The sequence below is a fragment of the Arachis hypogaea genome, chromosome 3 (assembly GCF_003086295.3).
Source record: "Arachis hypogaea cultivar Tifrunner chromosome 3, arahy.Tifrunner.gnm2.J5K5, whole genome shotgun sequence".
In the NCBI taxonomy this organism is placed as follows: domain Eukaryota; kingdom Viridiplantae; phylum Streptophyta; class Magnoliopsida; order Fabales; family Fabaceae; genus Arachis; species Arachis hypogaea.
In genome coordinates, this window is record NC_092038.1 from 115,229,004 (window position 1) to 115,251,356 (window position 22,353).

Here is a 22,353-nt window from a genome sequence, read left to right on the forward strand (position 1 = left end):
AAAAGTTACTAATAATTAATGTGATTGATTCAAAAATTTGAAGTTTGTTACTTTCTTGTTAAGAAAGGTTCAATCTTTAAATTCTAGAATCATATCTTTTAGTTTCTTATTAGTCAAGTAATCAATTTTAATTTTAAAAATCAAATCTTTTTAACTTCCTTTTCAAATCTTTTTCAAAATATCTTTTCAATCATATCTTTTTAACCATATCTTTTTCAAATCAAATCAATTTCAAAATCTTTTCTAACTTCTTATCTTTTCAAAATTGATTTTCAAATATTTTTCAACTAACTAATTGACTTTTTGTTTGTTTTACTATATCTTATCTTTTTCAAAACCACCTAACTACTTTTCTATCTCTAATTTTCAAAAATCACTAACCATTTTTTCAAATTAATTTTCAAAAACTCCTCTCTCTCATCTCCTTATATTTATTTATTTATTTACTAACACTTCTCTTTATCTAAAAATTCGAACCATCTCCTCTCCTCTGTGTTCAAATTTTCCTTCTCCTTTTTCTATTCTTTTCTTCTTCTACTCACATAAAGGAATCTCTATACTGTGACATAAAGGATTCCTCTTCTTTTCTGTTCTCTTCTTTTTCATATGAGCAGGAGCAAGGACAAGAACATTCTTGTTGAAGCAGATCCTGAACCTGAAAGGACTTTAAGGAGGAAGCTAAGGGAAGCTAAAGCACAACCCTCTGCAAAGGACTTGACAGAAACATTCGAAAAAGAAGAAGACATGGCAGCCAAAAATAACAACAATGCCAACAATGCAAGGAAGATGCTTGGTGACTTCACTGCACCAAATTCCAACTTACATGGAAGAAGCATCTCAATTCCTGCCATTGGAGCAAATAATTTTGAGCTAAAACCTCAATTAGTTTCTCTGATGCAACAGAATTACAAGTTTCATAGACTTCCATCAGAAGATCCTTTTAAGTTCTTAACTGAATTCTTGCAAATCTGTGATACTGTTAAGACCAATGGGGTTGATCCCGAGGTCTACAGACTTATACTTTTCCCTTTTGCTGTAAGAGACAGAGCTAGCGTATGGTTGGACTCTCAACCTAAAGACAGCCTGAACTCTTGGGATAAGCTGGTAACGGCTTTCTTAGCCAAGTTCTTTCCTCCTCAAAAACTGAGCAAGCTTAGAGTGGATGTTCAAACCTTCAGACAAAAAGAAGGTGAATCCCTCTATGAAGCTTGGGAGAGATACAATAAACTGACCAAAAAGTGTCCTTCTGACATGCTTTCAGAATGGACCATCCTGGATATATTCTATGATGGTCTGTCTGAAATATCTAAGATGTCATTGGACCATTCTACAGGTGGATCTATTCACCTAATGAAAATGCCTGCAGAAGCTCAGGAACTCATTGACATGGTTGCAAATAACCAGTTCATGTACACTTCTGAGAGGAATCCTGTGAGTAATGGGATGCCTCAAAGGAAGGGAGTTCTCGAAATTGATGCTCTGAATGCCATATTGGCTCAGAACAAAATATTGACCCAACAATTCAAAATGATATCTCAGAGTCTGAATGGATTGCAAAATACATCCAATAGTACAAAAGAAGCATCTTCTGAAAAAGAGGCTTATGATCCTGAGAACCCTGTAATGGCAGAGGTAAATTACATGAGTGAAGCCATTGGCAACACCTATAACGTTTCATGGAGAAATCATCCAAATTTCTCATGGAAGGATCAACAAAAGCCTCAACAAGGCTTTAATAATGGTGGAAGAAACAGGTTTAGCAATAGCAAACCTTTTCCATCATCTTCTCAGCAACAGACAGAGAATTCTAAGCAGAGTCCCTCTAGCTTAGCAAATATAGTCTCTGATCTATCTAAGGCCACTTTAAGTTTCATGAATGAAACAAGGTCCTCCATTAGAAACTTGGAGGCACAAGTAGGTCAGCTGAGTAAGAAAATCACTGACACTCCTCCTAGTACTCTCCCAAGCAATACAAAAGAGAATCCAAAAGGAGAGTGCAAGGCCATTGATATAATCAACATGGCCGAATCTACAAAGGAGGAGGAGAATGTGAATCCCAATAAGGAAGACCTCATGGGACGTCCTCCAGATAGAAAGGAGTTCTCTATTGAGGACCTAAAGGAATTGAGGCTCATATAGAGACCATAGAGATTCCATTAAACTTCCTTCTACCATTCATGAGCTCTGAAAACTATTCTTCCTCTGAAGAGGATGAGGATGTAACTGAAGAACAAGTTGCTCAATATCTAGGAGCCATCATGAAGCTAAATGCCAAGTTCTTTGATAATGAGACTTGAGAAGATGAACATCCCTTGCTCATTAGTGAACTAAATACATGGGTTCAGCAAACTCTACCTTAAAAGAAACAAGATCCTGGTAAATTCTTAATATCATGTACCATAGGCACCATGACCTTTGAGAAGGCTCTGTGTGACCTGAGGTCAGGTATAAATCTTATGCCACTCTTTGTAATGAAGAAGCTGAGGATCTTTGAGGTACAAGCTGCAAAAATCTTATTAGAGATGGCAGACAAGTCACTAAAACAAGCTTATGGATTGGTAGAGGATGTGTTGGTAAAGGTTAAAGGCCTTTACATCCCTGCTGATTTCATAATCTTAGACACAGGGAAGGATGAGGATGAATGCATTATCCTTGGAAGACCCTTCCTAGCCACAGCATGAGCTGTGATTGATGTTGACAGAGGAGAGCTAGTCCTTCAATTGAATGGGGACTACCTTATGTTTAAAGCTCAATGATCTTCCTCTGCAACCATAGAAAAGAGGCACGATGAGCTTCTCTCAATATAGAGTCAAACAGAGCCCCCACAGTCAAACTCTAAGTTTGGTGTTGGGAGGCCACAACCAAACTCTAAGTTTGGTATTTAACCCCCACATTCAAACTCTGAGTTTGGTGTTGGGAGGTCCCAACAATGCTCTGAATACCTATGAGGCTCCATGAGAGCTCACCATCAAGCTATTGACATTAAAGAAGTGCTTATTGGGATGCAACCCAATTTTTTTTATCTATATTTCTACTGTTCTTTTATGTTTTATTAGGTTTATGATCATGTGGAGTAACAAAACAATTGCAAAAATTAAAAACAGAATCAAAAACAGGAGAAGAAAAAGCACACCCTGGAGGAAGAGCTGTCTGGCGTTTAAACGCCAGAAACAAGCATCTGTCTGGCGTTTAACGCCAGAAACAAGCACCAAGCTGGCGTTTAACGCCAGAAACAAGCATAGAGCTGGCGTTTAACGCCAGAAACAAGCATCAGTCTGGCGTTAAACGCCAGGATTGCATACAGAGGGCATTTTACACGCCTAAATGGTGCAGGGATGATTAATCCTTGATACCTCAGGATATGTGGACCCCACAGGATCCCCACCTACCTTATCCCTCTCTCTCACACATTTTCATGACACTCTTTCCCAAACATCATTCACCAATCACCTCAATCACTCTTTCCCATCACCTCTTCAACACTCACATCCATCCACTCTTCCCCATAAACCCCACCTACCTTCAAATTCAAAATCTCTTTCCCACCCAAACCCACCCTACATGACCGAACCCTACCCCTCTCCCTCAACTATATAAACCCATCCATCCTTCTTCATTTTCACATAACACAACCCTTTCTTACCCCCTTGGCCGAAACCACACTTCTCTCCCTCTCCTCTATATCTTCTTCTTCTTCTTCTATTCTTTCTTCTTTTGCTCGAGGGCGAGCAACATTCTAAGTTTGGTATGGTAAAAGCATAGCTTTTTTGTTTTTCCATAACCATTTATGGCACCTAAGGCCGGAGAGACCTCTAGAAAGAGGAAAGGGAAGACAAAAGCTTCCACCTCCGAGTCATGGGAGATGGAGAGATTCATCTCAAAGGTCCATCAAGACCACTTCTATGAAGTTGTGGCCAAGAAGAAGGTGATCCCTGAGGTCCCTTTCATGCTCAAGAAAAATGAGTATTCGGAGATCCGACATGAGATCCAAAGAAGAGGTTGGGAAGTTCTTACCCACCCCATTCAACAAGTCAGAATCTTAATGGTTCAAGAGTTCTATGTCAATGCATGGATCACTAGGAACCATGATCAAAGTATGAACCCGAATCCAAAGAATTATCTTACAATGGTTCCGGGGAAATGCTTAGATTTCAGTCCGGAGAACGTAAGGTTGGTGTTCAACTTGCCTATGATGCAAGAAGACGCACGCCCCTACACTAGAAGGGTCAACTTTGATCAAAGGTTGGACCAAGTCCTCATGGACATATGTATGGAAGGAGCTTGGTGCACGAAATTGTGATCATCAATGGCACCATCAACATGGTATGCTCAATTGTAATCTCAACTCTTTATCACAACTTTGCACAACTAACCAGCAAGTGCACTGGGTCGTCCAAGTAATAAACCTTACGCGAGTAAGGGTCGATCCCACAGAGATTGTTGGTATGAAGCAAGCTATGGTCATCTTGTAAATCTCAGTCAGGCAGATTCAAATGGTTATGAATGATTTATGAATAAAGCATAAAATAAAAATAGAGATACTTATGTAATTCATTGATGAGAATTTCAGATAAGCGTATGGAGATGCTTTGTCCCTTCCGTCTCTCTACTTTCCTACTGGCTTCATCCAATCCTTCTTACTCCTTTCCATGGCAAGCTGTATGTTGGGCATCACCATTGTCAATGGCTACAATCCCGTCCTCTCAGTGAAAATGTTCAACGCGCTCTGTCACAGCACGGCTATTTAGCTGTCGGTTCTCGATCATGTCAGAATAGAATCCAGTAATTCTTTCGCGTCTGTCACTAACGCCCCAAAATCGCGAGTTTGAAGCTCGTCACAGTCACTCAATCCTTGAATCCTACTCAGAATACCACAGACAAGGTTTAGACCTTCCGGATTCTCTTGAATGCCGCCATCAATTCTAGCTTATACCACGAAGATTCCGATTAAGAAATCCAAGAGATAAACATTCAACCCTTGTTTGCTTGTAGAATGGAAGTGGTTGTCAGGCACGCGTTCATAAGTGAGAAGGATGATGAGCGTCACATAATCATCACATTCATCATGTTCTTGGGTGCGAATGAATATCTTAGAACAAGAATGAGCTGAATTGAATAGAAGAACAATAGTAATTGCATTAATACTCGAGGTACAGCAGAGCTCCACACCTTAATCTATGGTGTGTAGAAACTCCACTATTGAAAATACATAAGAACAAGGTCTAGGCATGGCCGAGAGGCCAGACCCCATGATCTAAGATAGCATAAGACTACTCAAAGGTAGTTACCCAGATGATTAATACAATAGCAAAAGGTCCTATTTGTAGAGAACTAGTAGCTTAGGGTTTACAAAGATGAGTAAATGACATAAAAATCCACTTCCGGGCCCACTTGGTGTGTGCTTGGGCTGAGCATTGAAGCATTTTCGTGTAGAGATTCTTCTTGGAGTTAAACGCTAGCTTTTGTACCAGTTTGGGCATTTAACTCCCATTCTTGTGCCAGTTCCGGCGTTTTACGCCAGAATTCTTGAGCTGACTTGAAACGCCTGTTTGGGCCATCAAATCGCGGGCAAAGTATGGACTATTATACATTGCTGGAAAGCCCAGGATGTATACTTTCCAACGCAGTTGAGAACTCGCCAATTGGGCTTCTGTAGCTCCAGAAAATCCACTTCGAGTGCAGGGCGGTCAGAATCCAACAGCATCTGCAGTCCTTTTCAGCCTCTGAATCAGATTTTTGCTCAGGTCCCTCAATTTCAGCCAGAAAATACCTGAAATCACAGAAAAACACACAAACTCATAGTAAAGTCCAGAAAAGTGAATTTTAACTAAAAACTAATAAAAATATAATAAAAACTAACTAAAACATACTAAAAACATACTAAAAACAATGCCAAAAAACGTATAAATTATCCGCTCATCAGAGCTCAATGGAAAAGAGACTCAAAAGGCAAGCCGGTTCAATTGAGAAGACTGGACCTTAAGCCTGTGGCTAGATGATGGTTGGAGTTCATCTAACGCTCCATCATCCCCACTAGCAACCGATCCGAAGTAACTGTGGATTGGGCCATCATGATCCATAGCATTATGATTGGAGAGGAAGTAGAAGTTCATGAAGTCATCTCTCTAGAACTCTACAAAGTAGCTGAAAAGCCCTCCACCTTGGCAAGGCTAGCTTATCCTCATCTAATTTGCCATCTATGCAACTTAGCTGGAGTTGTCATAGAAGGAGACATCCTCATTGAAGAGGACAAGCCCATCAGTAAGAAGAGGATGGAGCAAACAAGAGAGTCCATTCATGGATCTCAAGAGACACATGAGGAAGCTCATCATCAAGAAATCCCTGAGATGCCTCAAGGGATGTATTTTCCTCCAAACAACTATTGGGAACAACTCAACACTTCTCTAGAAGGATTGAGTCATGACATGAACCAATTAAGGGTGGATCACCAAGAACACTCTATCATCCTCAATGAGATTAGAGAAGATCAAAGAGCTATGAGGGAGGAGCAACAAAGGCAAGGAAGAGACATAGAGGAGCTCAAGAACACCATTGGTCCTTCAAGAAGAAGACGCCACCATCACTAAGGTGGACTCATTCCTTAACTTCCTTGTTCTTATCTCTCATTTTTTTTTTGAGCTTCATGTTTGCCTATGTTTGTGTCTTTATTACATGATCATTAGTATTTAGTAACTATGTCTTAAGGCTTTGAATAATTCCATGAATCCTTCACCTTTCTTAAATGAAAAATGTTTTTAATACAAAAGAACAAGAAGTACATGAGTTTCGAATTCATCCTTGAAATTAGTTTAATTATATTGATGTGGTGACAATACTTTTTGTTTTCTGAATGAATGCTTGAATAGTGCATATTTTTTATCTTGTTGTTTATGAATGTTAAAATTATTGGCTCTTGAAAGAATGATGAAAAAGAGAAATGTTATTGATGATCTGAAAAATCATAAAATTGATTCTTGAAGCAAGAAAAAGCAGTGAATAAAAAGCTTGCAAAAAAAGCCAATAGCCATTAAAACCAAAAGGCAAAGGTAAAAAGGATCCAAGGCTTTGAGCATCAATGGATAGGAGGGCCCAAGGAAATAAATCCAGGCCTAAGCGGCTAAATCAAGCTGTCCCTAACCATGTGCTTGTGGCATGCAGGTCCAAGTGAAAAGCTTGAGACTGAGTGGTTAAAGTCGTGATCCAAAGCAAAAAGCGTGTGCTTAAGAGCTCTGGACACCTCTAACTGGGGACTTTAAGAAAGCTGAGTCACAATCTGAAAAGGTTCACCCAGTCATGTGTCTGTGGCATTTATGTATCCGGTGGTAATACTGGAAAACAAAGTGCTTAGGGCCACGGCCAAGACTCATAAAGTAGCTGTGTTCAAGAATCAACATACAAAACAAGGAGAATCAATAACACTATCTGAACTCTGAATTCTTATGGATGCCAATCATTCTAAACTTCAAAGGATAAAGTGAGATGCCAAAACTGTTCAGAAGCAAAAAGCTACAAGTCCCGCTCATCTAATTAAAACTAATATTCATTGATATTTTGGAATTTATAGTATATTCTCTTCTTTTTATCCTATTTGATTTTCAGTTGCTTGGGGACAAGCAACAATTTAAGTTTGGTGTTGTGATGAGCGGATAATTTATACGCTTTTTGGCATTGTTTTTAGGTAGTTTTTAGTAGGATCTAGCTATTTTAGGGATATTTTTATTAGTTTTTATGCAAAATTCACATTTTTTGGACTTTACTATAATTTTGTGTCTTTTTCTGTGATTTTATGTATTTTCTGGCTGAAATTGAGGGACCTGAGCAAAAATCTGATAGGAGGCTGACAAAGGACTACTGATGCTGTTGGATTCTGACCTCCCTGCACTCAAAATGGATTTTCTGGAGCTACAGAACTCCAAATGGCATGCTCTCAATTGCGTTGGAAAGTAGACATCTAGGGCTTTCCAGAAACATATAATAATCCATACTTTATTCAATTTTAGATGACAACGCCAGTTCCATGCTACATTCTAGAGTAAAACGCCAGAAACACGTCACAAACCAGAGTTAAATGCCAAAAACACGTTACAACTTGGCGTTTAACTCCAAGAGAAGCCTCTGCACGTGTAAAGCTCAAGCTCAGCCCAAGCACACATCAAAGTAGGCCCCGAAAGTGGATTTCTGCACTTAGACTTATTTCTGTAAACCCTAGTAACTAGTTTAGTATAAATAGAACTTTTTACTATTGTATTTACATCCTTGGATTATCTTTTGATCCTTTGATCACGTTTTGGGGGGCTGGCCTCATGGCCATGCCTGGACCTTGTTCTTATGTATTTTCAATGGCGGAATTTCTACACACCATAGATTAAGGTGTGGAGCTCTGCTGTACCTCGAGAATTAATGCAAAATACTACTATTTTTCTATTCAACTCTTGTTTATTTCTATTCTAAGATATCCATTCGCGCCTAAGAACTTGATGAATGTGATTATTATGTGACACTCATCATCATTCTCACCTATGAACGCGTGCTTGACAACCACTTCCGTTCTACAAGCAAATAAGCTAGAATGAGTATTTCTTGGGTTCCTTAACCAGAATCTTCGTGGTATAAGCTAGAATCCATTGGCAGCATTCTTGAGAATCCGGAAAGTCTAAACCTTGTCTGTGGTATTCCGAGTAGGATTCAGGGATTGAATGACTGTGACGAGCTTCAAACTCGCGAGTGTTGGGTGTAGTGACAGACGTAAAAGGATTAATGGATCCTATTCCAGCATGATCGAGAACCGACAGATGATTAGCCGTGCTGTGACAGAGCACCTGGACCATTTTCACTGAGAGCACGGACGGTAGCCATTGACAACGGTGATTCCCCAACATACAGCTTGCCGTGGAAAGGAATATACACGATTGGATGGAGACAGCCAGAAAGCAGATGTTCAAAGAGCCACACAGTATCTTCATGCGCTTATCTGAAATTCCCACCATTGAATTACATAAGTATCTCTATCTTATTTTATGCTTTATTTATCTTTATATTCGAAAACCATTATAACCATTAGAATCCGCCTGACTGAGATTTACAAGATGACCATAGCTGCTTCATACCAACAATCTCCGTGGGATCGACCCTTACTCACGTAAGGTTTATTACTTGGACGACCCAGTGCACTTGCTGGTTAGTGATGCGAAGTTGTGAAAAAAGTGCTGAGATTATAAACGCGCATATCAAGTTGAGCGCCATTGTTAGAGATCACAATTTCGTGCACCAGCCACAATAGTCTCTGAACTTTCCAAGACCACTCACAACTTTATGCAAGAGACAAGAGCTTCAATTAGAAACTTGGAAGTACAAGTGGGTCAGTTGAGTAAGAGAACACCTGATAGATCTCCTAACACTCTTCCAAGCAATACAGAGGTAAATCCAAGAGAAGAGCACAAGACCCTGATATTGGGCAAGGAGGCCGAACCTAGAGAGATACATGCTGCTGAGAAATTGAAGGAAAAAAAGGCTCAAGAGGAGACTGGAAGTATAATGTTACACGCCCCAGTGGTGGCGAAGGAGCCTGAGGTACAACACCCTCAGACACGAGACCAAGGATGAGCATCTCACTTAATTCTTGGAGGTCTTCAAAAAGTTGCACATCAATATTCTTTTTGTTGAGGTGTTGGAAAAGATGCCTCCCTACATGGCCTGTTTAAAAAGTGTACTCTCTAAGAAGACAACCATGAAAGGTGATGAAACTGTGGTGCTGACCAAGGAGTACAGTGCACTGGTGCAGAAGAGGCTACCCACGAAGATGGTAGATTCTGGGAGCTTCCTAATTCCCTGTACTATTGGGACCATCATATTTTACAAGGCATTATGTGACCTTGGATCAAGCACAAATCTGATGCCTCTCTTTGTGATGAAGAAGTTGGGAATACGAGAGGTGCAACCCACAAGAATCTCACAGGAGATGGCAGATAAGTCCTAAAAGTGAGCATACGGGGTAGTGGAGAATATCCTAGTAAAGGTGGAAGACATTTACCTCCCTGCGGATTTTGTGATACTTGATACGGGAGAGGACACAGATAACTCCATCATCCTAGGAAGGCCATTTCTAGCCACAGGGAGAGCCCTGCTTGACGTTGAGAAAGGAGAGTTATGCCTGAGGATGCATGAAGACTATTTGTTGTTCAAGATTTTTAAACCTCAACCACTCTCTGACAAAGGAGGTACTAGCATGCAAAGTTCAAAGCTCAAGCCCTCTCACTTGGTGGAAAGCCATATAGTACACCCTGACATGAAACCTAAGTTTGGTGTTGGACACTCACCACCCACCAACGATGGAGGAGGCCCCAAGAAGAAAGTACCCAAAGGCTGGAGGAATAAGAAGATTCCTACTGAGGACTTCTCACCTAGTGATGAGCGGATAATTTATACACTTTTGGCATTGTTTTTAGTATGCTTTTAGTATGTTTTAGTTAGTTTTTATTATATTTTTATTAGTTTTTATTTAAAATTCACTTTTCTGGATTTTACTATGAGTCTATATATTTTTCTGTGATTTCAGGTATTTTCTGGCTGAAATTGAGGGACCTGAGCAAAAATCTGATCCAGAGGCTGAAAAAGGACTGCAGATGCTGTTGGATTCTGACCTCCCTGCACTCGAAGTGGATTTTCCGGAGCTACAGCAGCCCAATTGGCGCGCTCTCAATTGCGTTGGAAAGTAGACATTCTGGGCTTTCCAGCAATATACAATAGTTGGAGTTAAATGCCGGAACTGGCACAAAAGTGGGAGTTAAACACCCATACTGGCACAAAAGCTGGCGTTTAACTCCAAGAAAAGTCTCTACACATGGAAGCTTCAATGCTCATCCCAAGCACACACCAAGTGGGCCCGGAAGTGGATTTTTATGTCATTTACTCATTTTTGTAAACCCTAAGCAACTAGTTCTCTATAAATAGGACCTTTTGCTATTGTATTTTCATCTTGGTTCTTCTGGTTCCCTCTCTAGGGCCGAAGCCAATGATCACCATTATCACTTATGTATTTTCAACGGTGGAGTTTCTACACACCATAGATTAAGCTGTGGAGCTCTGCTGTACCTCGAGTATTAATGCAATTACTATTGTTCTTCTATTCAATTCAGCTTATTCTTGTTCTAAGATATCACTTGTTCCTCAACTTGATGAATGTGATGATCCGTGACACTCATCATTATTTTCACCTATGAACGTGTGCTTGACAACCACCTCCATTCTACCTTAGATTGAGTGGATATCTCTTGGATTCCTTAATCAGAATCTTCGTGGTATAAGCTAGAATCCATTGGCGGCCATTCTTGAGAATCCGGAAGGTCTAAACCTTATCTGTGGTATTCTGAGTAGGATTCAGGGATTGAATGACTGTGACGAGCTTCAAACTCGCAATTGTGGGGCGTTAGTGACAGACGCAAAAGAATCACTGGATTCTATTCCAACATGATCGAGAACCGATAGATGAATAGTCGTGCTGTGACAGAGCGCGTTGAACATTTTCACTGAGAGGACGGGACTGTAGCCATTGACAACGGTGATGCCCAACATACAGCTTGCCATGGAAAGGAGTAAGAAGGTTTGGATGAAGACAGTAGGAAAGTAGAGAGACAGAAGGGACAAAGCATCTCCATACGCTTATCTAAAATTCTCACCAATGAATTACATAAGTATCTCTATCTTTATTTTATGTTTTATTCATCTTTTAATTATCAACGCTCCATAACCATTTGAATCCGCCTGACTGAGATTTACAAGATGACCATAGCTTGCTTCATACCAACAATCTCCGTGGGATCGACCCTTACTCGCGTAAGGTTTATTACTTGGACGACCCAGTGCACTTGCTGGTTAGTTGTGCGAAGTTGTGATAAAGAGTTGAGATTACAATTGAGCGTACCATGTTGATGGCGCCATTGATGATCACAATTTCGTGCACCAAGTTTTTGGCGCCGTTGCCGGGGATTGTTCGAGTTTGGACAACTGACGGTTCATCTTGTTGCTTAGATTAGATAATTTTATTTTATTTTGTTCTTCAGAGTTCTTAAGAATGAATTCTAGAGTTTCAGATGATATTTTCATCATCACCAAAGCTGATTGATTCTCATCAATTTAGCTCTTGAATGTAATGTCCTGCTGAAGCTTGGCCAGCCATGTCTAATCTTTTTAGACTACAGCTTTAGACTAACATTGCATGATTCCTGGAATTCTCATTAAGAATTTTTGATTCCTTTATTTTTCTTTTTCCACCTAATTTTCAAAAAATCCAAAAAATTACAAAATAAAAAAAATCAAAAATATTTTTATGTTTCTTGTTTGAGTCTAGTGTCTAATTTTAAGTTTGGTGTCAATTGCATGTCTTTATTCTTCTAATTTTCGAAAATTACATGCATTATGTTCTTCATTGATCTTCAAGTTGTTCTTGATGATTTCCTTGCTCTGATCTTTAAATTCTCTTGTCTTGAGTGTTTTGTTGTTTCTCATATGCATTCTCAATTTGTTAGTATACAAACTTCTAAGTTTGGTGTCTTGCATGCATTGTTTATTTGATCTTAGTTTCATTTTGATTATTCCTCATCATTAAACATTCAATAAATTTTTTTTTTAATTTGTGTCTTTTCAAGTCAATAATACAGAGAATTGAAGATTCAAAACATGCAGCAGAGGAATTACACAGAAAAAGTTGGGCATTCAAAACGCCCAGTGAAGAAGGAAAACTGGCGTTTAAACGCCAGCCAGGGTACCTGACTGGGCGTTTAATGCCCAAAAGGGTAGCATTTTGGGCGTTAAACGCCAAAATTGATACCATTCTGGGCGTTTAACGCCAGGATGGCACAAGAGGGAAGATTTTGTTTTTAATTCAAATTTTTTTAAGTTTTCATAATTTTTCAAAATCAAATCTTTTTCAAACCATATTTTTTCAATCATATATTTTCAAAATCAATTTCTTTCAATTTTCAAAAATACTTGCTAACAATTAATGATTTGATTCAACATTTCAAGTATGTTGCCTTTTCTGTTGAGAAACGTTTAATGTCTGAATCATATCTTTTAAATTTCTTGTTAGCCAAGTCATTAATTTTAAAAATCAAATCTTTTTTTAAATTGTTTTTCAATCATATCTTTTTAAAACTATATCTTTTCAATCATATCTTTTTAATCACATTTTTTTCAAAATTAATTTTTCAATCATATCTTTTTTATTTCAAAATCTTTTTCAAAAATCACTTTATTTCTTTCCAAACTTTAATTTTCGAAAATCATTCTTCAATTTTTCAAAATTTCTTCAAAATCTTTTAATTTATTTTCGAAAATTCTTCCCCTCTTCTCACATCCTTCTATTTAAGGACTAACACTCCTCCACTATCTTACTCTATCTCTCTTGATAAGTTCGAATTCTTCTCCTTCTACCTCCTCCTTCTATTCTTCTTTTCCTCTGACATTTCAAGGAATCTCTATACTGTGACATAGAGGATTCCATATTTTCTTGTTCTCTTCTCTTTCATATGAGCAGGAACAAAGACAAAAGCATTCTTGTTGAGGCTGACCCTGAACCTAAAAGGACCTTGAAGCGAAATCTAAGAGAAGCTAAAGCACTACTCTCTGTAGAGGACCTAACAGAAATCTTCAAACAAGAAGAAGACATGGCAGCCGAAAACAACAACAATGCCAACAATGCAAGGAAGGTGCTGGGTGACGTTACTACACCTACTCCCGACTTCTATGGGAGAAGCATCTCTATCCCTGCCATTGGAGCAAATAACTTTGAGCTTAAGCCTCAATTAGTTTCTCTAATGCAACAGAATTGCAAGTTTCATGGACTTCCATTGGAAGATCCTCATCAATTTTTAGCCGAGTTCTTGTAAATCTGTGACACTGTCAAGACTAATGGGGTTGACCCTGAGGTCTACAGACTTATGCTACTCCCTTTTGCTATAAGAGACAGAGCTAGGATATGGTTGGACTCACAACCTAAAGAAAGCCTGAACTCTTGGGAAAAGCTAGTCAATGCCTTCTTGGCAAAGTTCTTTCCACCTCAAAAATTGAGTAAGCTTAGAGTGGAAGTCCAAACCTTCAGATAGAAGGAAGGTGCATCCCTCTATGAAGCTTGGGAAAGATACAAACAATTGATCAGAAAGTGTCCTTCTGACATGCTTTCTGAATGGAGCATCATAGGTATCTTCTATGATGGTCTGTCTGAACTGTCCAAGATGTCATTGGATAGTTCTGCTGGAGGCTCTCTTCATCTGACGAAGACGCCTGCAGAAGCTCAAGAACTCATTGAAATGGTTGCAAATAACCAATTCATGTACACTTCTGAAAGGAATCCTGTGAACAATGGGACGAATCAGAAGAAAGGAGTTCTTGAGATTGATACTCTAAATGCCATATTGGCTCAAAACAAAATATTGACTCAGCAAGTCAATATGATTTCTCAAAGTCTGTCTGGAATGCAAGCTGCACCAGGCAGTACTAAGGACGCTTCATCTGAAGAAGAAGCTTATGATCCTAAGAACCCATCAATGGAAGAGGTGAATTACATGGGAGAAACTATGGAAACACCTATAATCCTTCATGGAGAAATCATCCAAATCTCTCATGGAAGGATCAACAGAGACCTCAACAAGGTTTCAACAACAATAATGGTGGAAGAAACAGGTTTAGCAATGGCAAGCCTTTTTCATCATCTTCTCAGCAACAGACAGAGAATTCTAAGCAGAGCCACTCTCACTTAGCAACCATGGTCTCTGATCTAATCAAAACCACTCAAAGTTTCATGACTGAAACAAGGTCCTCCATTAGAAACTTGGAGGCACAAGTGGGTCAGCTGAGTAAGAAAATCACTGAACTCCCTCCTAGCACTCTTCCAAGCAATACAGAAGAGAATCCAAAAGGAGAGTGCAAGGCCATTGACATGACCTACATGTCCGAATTTGGAGAGGAGGAAGAGGCATTGAGCGCCACTAAGGAAGGCCTCAATGGACGTTCACTGGCCTCCAATGAGTTCCCCAATGAGGAACCATGGGAATCTAAGGCTCACACTGAGACCATAGAGATTCCAATGGATTTACTTCTGCCATTCATGAGCTCTGATGAGTATTCTTCCTCTGAAGAGGATGAGTATGTCACTGAAGAGCAAGTTGCTAAATACCTTGGAGCAATCATGAAGCTAAATGACAAGTTATTTAGTAATGAGACTTGGGAGGATGAACCCCCTTTGCTCACCAAAGAACTGGATGACTTGTCTAGGCAGAGATTACCTCAAAAGAGACAAGATCATGGGAAGTTCTCAATACCTTGCGCCATAGGCACCATGACCTTCAAGAAGGCCTTGTGTGACCTAGGGTCAAGCATAAACCTCATGCCCCTCTCTGTAATGGAGAAGCTAGGGATCTTTGAGGTACAAGCTGCAAGAATCTCACTAGAGATGGCAGACAATTCAAGAAAACAAGCTTATGGGCTTGTAGAGGATCTTCTGGTAAAGATTGAAGACCATTACATCCCTGCTGATTTCATAGTCCTAGAGACTGGGAAGTGCATGGATGAATCCATCATCCTTGGCAGACCCTTCCTAGCCACAGCAAAGGATGTGATTGATGTGGACAGAGGAGAATTGATCATTCAAGTGAATGAAGAATCCTTTGTGTTTAAGGCTCAAGGATATCCCTCTGTCACCATGGAGAGGAAGCATGAAGAGCTTCTCTCAAAACAGAGTCAAACAGAGCCCCCACAGTCAAACTCTAAGTTTGGTGTTGGGAGGCCACAACCAAATTCTAAGTTTGGTGTTGAACCCCCACATTCAAACTCTAAGTTTGGTGTTGGGTGGTTCCAACATTGCTCTGAGTATCTTTGAGGCTCCATGAGAGCCCACTGTCAAGCTACTGACATTAAAGAAGCGCTTGTTGGGAGGCAACCCAATGTTATATTTTATCTATTTTCCTTTGTTATTTTATGTTTTCTGTAGGTTGATGATCATGAGAAGTCACAAAATCAGTTAAAAAAGCAAAAACAGAATGAAAAACAGAAAGAAAAATAGCACACCCTGGAGGAAGACCTTGCTGGCGTTTAAACGCCAGTAAGGGTAGCAAATGTGCGTTTAACGCCCAGTCTGGCACCATTCTGGGCATTTAACGCCAGAAAGGGGCACCAGACTGGCGTTAAACGCCAGGAAAGGGCAAGAAGTTGGCGTTAAACGCCAGAAATGGGCACCAGCCCAGCGTTTAACGCCAGAATTGGCATAAAGAGCATTTTTTGCTCGCCACTTGGTGCAGGGATGAATTTTCCTTGACACCTCAGGATCTGTGGACCCCACAGGATCCCCACCTACCCCACCACTCTCTCTCTTCTTCTTCACCCATTCACCAATCACCTCAACCACTCTTCCCCAAAAACCCCTCACCTATCAAATCTCATCTTTCTCTTCACCACTCACATCCATCCTTCATAAAACCTCACCTACCTCACCATTCAAATTCAAACCACTTTCCCTCCCAAACCTACCCTCACATAACCGAACCCTACCCCTCTCTCTACCCTTATATAAACCCATCTTCACCCCTTCATTTTCACACAACCTAAACACTACTTCTTCCCCTTTGGCCGAACCACAAAGCCATCTCCATCTCCTCTATTTCTTCTTCTTCTACTCTCTTCTTTCTTCTTTTGCTCGAGGACGAGCAAACCTTCTAAGTTTGGTGTGGTAAAAGCATTGCTTTTTGTTTTTCCATAACCATTTATGGCATCTAAGGCCGGAGAAACCTCTAAAAAGAGGAAAGGGAAAGCAAAAGCTTCCACCTCCGAGTCATGGGAGATGGAGAGATTCATCTCAAGGGTGCATCAAGACCACTTCTATGAAGTTGTGGCCTTGAAGAAGGTGATCCCTGAGGTCCCTTTCAAACTCAAAAAGAGTGAATATCCGGAGATCCGACATGAGATCCGAAGAAGAGGTTGGGAAGTTCTTACCAACCCCATTCAACAAGTTAGAATCTTAATGGTTCAAGAGTTCTATGCAAATGCATGGATCACCAAGAACCATGATCAAAGTGTGAACCCGGACCCAAAGAATTGGCTTACAATGGTTCGGGGGAAATACTTGGATTTTAGTCCGGAAAATGTAAGGTTGGCATTCAACTTGCCCATGATGCAAGGAGATGAACACCCTTACACTAGAAGGGTCAACTTTGATCAAAGGTTGGACCAAGTCCTCATAGACATTTGTGAAGAGGGCGCTCAATGGAAGAGAGACTCAAGGGGAAGCCGGTTCAACTAAGAAGGCATGACCTCAAGCCTGTGGCTAGAGGATGGTTGGAGTTTATCCAACGCTCAATCATTCTGACTAGCAATCGGTCCGAAGTTACTATAGACCGGGCTATCATGATTCATAGCATCATGATTGGAGCGGAAGTAGAAGTTCATGAGGTTATATCCCAAGAACTTTATAAGGTGGCGGACAAGTCCTCTACCTTGACAAGGTTAGCCTTTCCTCATCTCATTTGTCACCTCTGTTATTCAGTTGGAGTTGACATAGAGGGAGACACCCTCATTGATGAGCACAAGCCCATCACTAAGAAAAGGATGGAGCAAACAAGAGACCCCTCTCATCATGAAATCCCTAAAATGCCTCAAGGGATGCACTTTCCTCCACAAAACTATTAGGAGCAAATCAATACCTCCCTAGGAGAATTGAGTTCCAACATGGGACAACTAAGGGTGGAGCACCAAGAACATTCCATCCTCCTCCATGAAATTAGAGAAGATCAAAGAATCATGAGAGAGGAGCAACAAAGGCAAGGAAGAGACATTGAGGATCTCAAGCACTCCATAAGATCTTCAAGAGGAAGAACAAGCCGCCATCACTAAGGTGGACCCGTTCTTTAATCTCCTTGTTCTTTATTTTTCTATTTTTCGAAAAATCATGCTTATGTCTATCCATGTTTGTGTCTTATGATCATTAGTGTCTTAGTGTCTATGCCTTAAAGTTATGAATGTCCTATGAATCCATCACCTTTCTTGAATGAAAAATGTTCTTAATTGAAAAAGAGAAGAATTGCATGAATTTTAAATTTTATAACAGATTAATTATTTTGATGTGGTGGCAATATTTTGGTTTCTGAATGTATGCTTGAACAGTGCATATGTCTTTTGAATTTGTTGTTCATGAATGGTTGGCTCTTGAAAGAATGATGAAAAAGGAGACATGTTACTGAGGATCTGAAAAATCATAAAAATGATTCTTGAAGCAAGAAAAAGTAGTGAATACAAAAAAAAAGAAGCGAAAAAAAAAGAGGAGAAAGAGAAAAAGAAAGAAAAAGAAAGAAATAAAAGTGTGATCCAAGGAAAAAAGAGTGTGCTTAAGAACCCTGGACACCTCTAATTGGGGACTCTAGCAAAGCTGAGTCACAATCTGAAAAGGTTAACCCAATTATGTGTCTGTGGCATGTATGTATCCGGTGGTAATACTGAAAGACAGAGTGCTTTGGGCCACGGCCAAGACTCATAAAGTAGCTGTGTTCAAAAATCATCATACTTAAGTAGGAGAATCAATAATACTATCCAGATTCTGAGTTCCTATGGAAGCCAATCATTCTGAATTTCAAAGGATAGAGTGAGATGCCAAAACTATTCAGAGGCAAAGAGCTAAAAGCCCCGCTCATCTTATTAATACTGATCTTCATAGATGTTTTTGGAATTCATTGCATATTCTCTTCTCTTTATCTTATTTGATTTCCAGTTGCTTGGGAACAAGCAACAATTTAAGTTTGGTGTTGTGATGAGCGGATAATTTGTACGCTTTTTGGCATTGTTTTTAGTATGTTTTTAGTATGTTTTAGTTAGTTTTTAGTATATTTCTATTAGTTTTTAGTTAAAATTCACTTTTCTGGACTTTACTATGAGTTTGTGTGTTTTTCTGTGATTTCAGGTATTTTCTGGCTGAAATTGAGGGACTTGAGCAAAAATCTGATTCATAGGCTGAAAAGGACTGCAGATGCTGTTGGATTCTGACCTCCCTGCACTCGAAGTGGATTTTCTAGAGCTACAGAAGCCCAATTGGCACGCTCTCAACGGCGTTGGAAAGTAGACATCCTGGGCTTTCCAGCAATGTATAATAGTCCATACTTTGCCCAAGATTTGATGGCCCAAACCGGCGTCCTAAATCAGCTCAAAACTGCCCGGCGTTAAACGCCGAAACTGGCACAAGAATGGGAGTTAAACGCCCAAACTGGCACAAAAGCTGGCGTTTAACTCCAAGAGAAGTCTCTACACGAAAATGCTTCAATTCTCAGCCCAAGCACACACCAAGTGGGCCCGGAAGTGGATTTTTATGTCATTTACTCATCTCTGTATACTCTAGGCTACTAGTTCTCTACAAATAGGACCTTTTGCTATTGTATTTTCATCTTTAGATCTTTGAATCTTTTGATCATGTTTTGGGGGCTGGCCTCTCGGCCATGCCTAGACCTTGTTCTTATGTATTTTCAACGATGGAGTTTCTACACACCATAGATTAAGGTGTGGAGCTCTGCTGTACCTCGAGTATTAATGCAATTACTATTGTTCTTCTATTCAATTCAGCTTATTCTTGTTCTAAGATATTCATTTGCACCCAAGAACATGATGAATGTGATGATTATGTGACACTCATCATCATTCTCACTTATGAACGAGTGCCTGACAACCACTTCTGTTCTACAAGTAAACAAGGCTTGAATGTTTATCTCTTGGATCCCTTGATCGGAATCTTCGTGGTATAGGCTAGAATTGATGGCGGCATTCAAGAGAATCCGGAAGGTCTAAACCTTGTCTATGGTATTCTGAGTAGGATTCAATGATTGAATGACTGTGACGAGCTTCAAACTCCTGAAGGCTGGGCATTAGTGACAGACGCAAAAGAATCACTGGATTCTATTCCAACCTGATTGAGAACCGACAGATGATTAACCGTGCCGTGACAGGGTGCGTTGAACATTTTCACTGAGAGGATGGGAGGTAGCCACTGACAATGGTGAAACCCTACATACAGCTTGCCAGGGAAAGGAGTAAGAAGGATTGGATGAAGACAGTAGGAAAGCAGAGAGACAGAAAGGACAAAGCATCTCTATACGCTTATCTGAAATTCTTACCAATGAATTACATAAGTATCTCTATCTTTATCTTTATGTTTTATTCATCATCCATAACCATTTGAGTCTGCCTGACTGAGATTTACAAGATGACCATAGCTTGCTTCATACCAACAATCTCCGTGGGATCGACCCTTACTCGCGTAAGGTTTATTACTTGGACGACCCAGTACACTTGCTGGTTAGTTGTGTGAAGTTGTGATAAAGAGTTGAGATTGCAATTGAGCGTACCATGTTGATGGCGCCATTGATGATCACAATTTCGTGCACCAATGAGCGGGACTTTTAGCTTTTTGCCTCTGAACAGTTTTGGCATCTCACTTTATCCCTTGAAGTTCAGAATGATTGGCTTCTATAGGAACTCAGAATCCGGATAGTGTTATTGATTCTCCTAGTTAAGTATGATGATTCTTGAACACAGCTACTTTATGAGTCTTGGCCGTGGCCCAAAGCAGTCTGTTTTCCAGTATTACCACCGGATACATCCATGCCACAGACACATAACTGGGTGAACCTTCTCAGATTATGACTCAGCTTTGCTAGAGTCCCCAATTAGAGGTGTCCAGGGTTCTTAAGCACACTCTTTTTGCTTCGGATCACGACTTTAACCGCTCAGTCTCAAGTTTTCACTTGACACCTTCACGCCACAAGCACATGGTTAGGGACAAGCTTGGTTTAGCCGCTTAGGCCAGGATACTATTCCTGTGGGCCCTCCTATCCACTGATGCTCAAAGCCTTGGATTCTTTTTATTTTTACCCTTGCCTTTTGGTTTAAAGGGCTATTGGCTTTTTCTTTTTTTTCTTTTTCTCTTTTTTTCATTTTTTTTGAATTCACTGCTTTTTCCTGCTTCAAGAATCATTTTTATGATTTTTCAGATCCTCAGTAACATGTCTCCTTTTTCATCATTCTTTCAAGAGCCAACAATTTTAACATTCATGAACCAAAAATTCAAAAGACATATGCACTATTCAAGCATTCATTCAGAAAACAAGATAATTGCCACCACATCAAAATAATTAATCTGTTCTAAAATTCGAAATTCATGCAATTCTTCTCTTTTTTAATTAAGAACATTTTTCATTTAAGAAAGGTGATGGATTCATAGGACATTCATAACTTTAAGGCATAGACACTAAGACACTAATGATCATAAGACACAAACATAAATAAAACATAAAGCATAATTTTCGAAAAACAGGAAAATAAAGAACAAGGAAGTTAAAGAACGGGTCCACCTTAGTGATGGCGGCTTGTTCTTCCTCTTGAAGATCTTATGGAGTGCTTGAGCTCCTCAATGTCTCTTCCTTGCCTTTGTTGCTCCTCTCTCATGATTCTTTGATCTTCTCAAATTTCATGGAGGAGGATGGAATGTTCTTGGTGCTCCACCCTTAGTTGTCCCATGTTGGAACTCAATTCTCCTAGGGAGGTGTTGATTTGCTCCCAATAGTTTTGTGGAGGAAAGTGCATCCCTTGAGGCATCTCAGGGATTTAATGATGAGGAATCTCCTCATGTCCATGAGTGGGATCTCTTGTTTGCTCCATCCTCTTCTTAGTGATGGTCTTGTCCTCATCAATGAGGATGTCTCCCTCTATGTTAATTCCAACTGAATTACAGAGGTGACAAATGAGATGAGGGAAGGCTAACCTTGCCAAGGTAGAGGACTTGTCCACCACCTTGTAAAGTTCTTGGGATATAACCTCATGAACTTCTACTTCCTCTCTAATCATGATGCTATGAATCATGATAGCCCGGTCTATAGTAACTTCGGACTGGTTGCTAGTGGGAATGATTGAGCGTTGGATAAACTCCAACCATCCGCTAGCCACGGGCTTGAGGTCATGCCTTCTCAGTTGAACCGGCTTCCCTCTTGAATCTCTCTTCCATTGAGCACCCTCTTCACAGATGTCTATGAGGACTTGGTCCAACCTTTGATCAAAATTGACCCTTCTAGTGTAGGGGTGTTTATCTCCTTGCATCATGGGCAAGTTGAATGCCAACCTTACATTTTCCGGACTAAAATCTAAGCATTTTCCCTGAACCATTGTAAGCCAATTTTTTGGGTCCGGGTTCACACTTTGATCATGGTTCTTGGTGATCCATGCATTGGCATAGAACTCTTGAACCACTAAAATTCTGACTTGTTGAATGGGGTTGGTAAGAACTTCCCAACCTCTTCTTTGGATCTCATGTCGGATCTCCGGATATTCACT

At 40.0% G+C, this 22,353-nt stretch overlaps 1 non-coding gene across 1 annotated transcript; it reads right to left on the bottom strand.

Annotated features, from left to right (window-relative positions):
• Nucleotides 1–1,149: 1,149 nt before the first annotated feature.
• On the bottom strand, nucleotides 1,150–1,257 carry LOC112793183 (small nucleolar RNA R71). The gene has a single exon (XR_003197890.1). It is a non-coding gene; the product is annotated as a small nucleolar RNA R71 (small nucleolar RNA).
• Between the last annotated feature and the right edge of the window lie 21,096 nt (nucleotides 1,258–22,353).